The 4123-nt window shown below is 40.6% G+C and overlaps 1 long non-coding RNA gene across 1 annotated transcript; it reads right to left on the bottom strand.

The window, feature by feature from the left end:
* Positions 1–276: 276 nt before the first annotated feature.
* On the bottom strand, positions 277–3823 carry LOC131951843 (uncharacterized). The gene is made up of 5 exons (XR_009388453.1): positions 3748–3823; positions 3287–3370; positions 2163–2255; positions 674–709; positions 277–321 (listed from the first exon to the last, which is right to left on the bottom strand). It is a non-coding gene; the product is annotated as an uncharacterized LOC131951843 (long non-coding RNA).
* Positions 3824–4123: the final 300 nt, after the last annotated feature.

The raw sequence follows: 4123 nt of genomic DNA on the forward strand, positions 1-4123 counted from the left end.
ATAATTTGTGAATTCGACAGTACCAACGCTGACACTGAAAATATTTCTTTTAAAACACTATAAGTAGCTCGTTAAGGACCATAACCCCCCCCCTTCCCCCCCCCCTTCCCCCCCCCCCCCCCTTCCCCCCCTACGTTTAAAATCGTTGGCTCTGCTTGTAAACATTTAGAGTGAACACAGCTCACTAAACCATGTAGGGGTGGGGAGGTAGGGAGAGCGTTTGCAGCTTGTTTTCTAACGGCTCGAAGAAGAGAATTATGTATATAGATGCTCACAAACCCTGTTGCGCGATGATTTGAAAAGCGCTTCCCTCTGTAAGGACTGTAAGGAAATAGACATAAAAAAAATTATGTTTTTCTTCTTACGGTTTGTATTTGTGGGGTAAAAATAAATAAAAACTTTTAATATTTAGTTATTGTGTTGATTATTTTAATTATCAAGCGTTGATATATATATATATATATATATATATATATATATATATATATATATATATATATATATATATATATATATATATATATATATATATATATAAATTAAGGTTCAATTTATTTTACGTATATAATAGACTATATTTCCATATATATATATATAATATATATATATATATATATATGATATATATATATATATACGTTTAATTTATTGGATGATGTTTTATCGTCCTTACAGTTTTGTCGGCCGATCCTCAAAAGACCCAATTAATCTGAAAAGAAATATTTACTGTTAAAATCCAGGGCTGTATCGAGTTTAATTAGATGTATTAATTAAGTGTATTTGACTCACGTTATGTAAACTTGGCAAAGTGGTAATAATCACATTATCTACTTGTAAGCCGAGACAGACAGACAGACAGACAGACAGACAGACAGACAGACAGACAGACAGACAGACAGACAGACAGACAGACAGACAGACAGACAGACAGACAGACAGACAGACAGACCAGACAGACAGACAGACAGACAGACAGACAGACAGACAGACAGACAGACAGACAGACAGACAGACAGACAGACAGACAGACAGACAGACAGACAGACAGACAGACAGGACAGACAGACAGACAGACAGACAGACAGACAGACCAGACAGACAGACAGACAGACAGACAGACAGACAGACAGACAGACAGACAGACAGACAGACAGACAGACAGACAGACAGACAGACAGACAGACAGACAGACAGACAGACAGACAGACAGACAGACAGACAGACAGACAGACAGACAGACAGACAGACAGACAGACAGACAGACAGACAGACAGACAGACAGACAGACAGACAGACAGACAGACAGACAGACAGACAGACAGACAGACAGACAGACAGACAGACAGACAGACAGACAGACAGACAGACAGACAGACAGACAGACAGACAGACAGACAGACAGACAGACAGACAGACAGACAGACAGACAGACAGACAGACAGACAGGACAGACAGACAGACAGACAGACAGACAGACAGACAGACAGACAGACACAGACAGACAGGACAGACAGACAGACAGACAGACAGACAGACAGACAGCAGACAGACAGGACAGACAGACAGACAGACAGACAGACAGACAGACAGACAGACAGACAGACAGACAGACAGACAGACAGACAGACAGACAGACAGGACAGACAGACAGACAGACAGACAGACAGACAGACAGACAGACAGACAGACAGACAGACAGACAGACAGACAGACAGACAGACAGACAGACAGACAGACAGACAGACAGACCAGACAGACAGACAGACAGACAGACAGACAGACAGACAGACAGACAGACAGACAGACAGACAGACAGACAGACAGACAGACAGACAGACAGACAGACAGACAGACAGACAGACAGACAGACAGACAGACAGACAGACAGACAGACAGACAGACAGACAGACAGACAGACAGACGACAAAGAGATACTCATATATCTTCCAGTTTGTTCCCAATATTCATGTAGTAGGTAAATCTGTTTCAAAAACCATTGTATACAATGGCATGATGTTGTCACCACTACGCCCAGCCAACTGTGTGTTTCCCTAACGTGAGTGAACCCACAGTCGCTGTTTAGTGTTTTACAATTTATAGCGAACATCAAATGTTTGTGACATCTGTACAGTATATGATAGGGGACGTGTCCCCTACTGTACCTGCAATGCATGCCCTTACAACACGGCATGGAATCAGGTAGCCAGGTGCATTCCTCATTTTCTTTGACACACACCATACCCAGGAAAACGTCGCTAGATCAAAAAGTAGTTGAAATTTAATTTTGTAGTAAATACCAAATTATAAATACAAAATCATCACATTAAATACATTTTTCTCATTATATATTAGATAAATGGCACGTTAAGGGAGAAATACATTGAGCGCTAGGTTGACAATATTGTCTTTTTCTCTAAATCGAAAAAAAAAAAAAAAAAATCACCACATCAACTTCAAATTTAACCGGAAACAAAAAATGTCATTAAAAAACGGATTTTATTTCAGAATCGACAATTTAACCGGATTTAAGTTTGATCTACAGTCACTGCACATTGATGCTAAATATAGTCTTAGCCATACCCCTAAATATTGCACCTAAGCTCAAAAAGGACGAAAATTGCATTTGGAGTTACTTTCAGGCCACTCTACGGGGTGGGGGGGGGTAAGGGATGGGGGGGGGGGAGGGGGCGTGTTCCGCCCACCCTGATACACGTCTACCGTCTCCTTCAACGAAATAGAATTTATATAGAAAATATACTTTTACCAGTGTCTTACCCCTCTACCCCCCCTCCTCCTGAGATTTCAAATACCCCCCCCCCCACAGTTTGGCGCACGCTGGAAATTTTTTTTCTATATAAATTGATTTCTTTTTGGGATGGGGAGGGGGGTTAGACATTCTTCAGAAGAGATACATGAAAATAACTCTGAACGCAAACCACTTTCAAGATTAGCCATAATTTGGCTTTTTAATTGCATGTTTACTGAGAATTAATGACGTCATATCATTGTGTGTACTTTCCCGGCTTTAGAATATTTCCTACTATTTGTTCCACGTGACGTCACGTTTCGTTTTCCGTATGACTGTAAACAAATTTTTTTTAATTTATATTTTTACTTTGCTTGTGTTGTCTCTATAATAAAAGCGTTCCCAACAGAAAGATAGAGAGAAAGAATGACTGCGTGGCAGACAGCGAAACTATTATTATAGATACGTGTATGTATGTGTGTGTGTGTTGTGTGAGCCTGCATAATCAATTAAGATTAGAAGCCTATCCATACAACTTACGAATAAACTGCTGTCAAAGAGGCGACACAGAACACAGATATTAGTAGCAGGTTGTTCATTATTGAGTACTATCTTGAACTCAGCCTGTTAAATAGATAACAGATATGCTAATCCTAAATTTTAAATTGATGTAGATGTAAACATAATATATATTACTTATTGTGGGTGGGGGGGGGGGTCTGTGGGATGCGCCAATCTGTGCTTTATAAAAAGATAACAATAGAAGAGTTCAATTGTAACCCTTAGTGGTTAAGCCCAGAGAAAAGGTGTGTGTTGATCATGGGGTTAAACACACAACCACTTCAAATATACAGTTTGAGAAATACTCTACTTCATCTCTGTAAATGTACTTAAGGTTAACATTCTAGAACAATTGTATAACGAAGTTTATTTCCACACATACATTTACTCACACTAACATATATAACATGACATGAACACAGACATTAGAAATGACTTACTCAAATGCTCCCTGATAAAACTGGTATGTTGTTGTGAACTCTATCTCGAGAAGTTAACTGCCTTAAATGGTTGAACATGTGTTTTTGACGTTTTGAACATTAATTATCAAAGGCGTCGTTTCTATCATACAGTATGATAGAGTATTACGTTACACAGTCCACCCAGCTCTAGCCTCGTCCACCCAGCCCCCACATCATCCACCCAGCTCTAGCCTCGTCCACCCAGCTCTAGCCTCGTCCACCCAGCCCCCACATCATCCACCCAGCTCTAGCCTCGTCCACCCAGCCCCCACATCATCCACCCAGCTCTAGCCTCGTCCACCCAGCTCTCAACTCGTCCACACAGCTCTAGCCTCGTCCACCCAGCTCTAGCCTC

Source organism: Physella acuta, unplaced genomic scaffold (assembly GCF_028476545.2).
Source record: "Physella acuta isolate Inbredline_101_S28 unplaced genomic scaffold, ASM2847654v3 ptg000831l, whole genome shotgun sequence".
Taxonomy (NCBI): Eukaryota; Metazoa; Mollusca; class Gastropoda; family Physidae; genus Physella; species Physella acuta.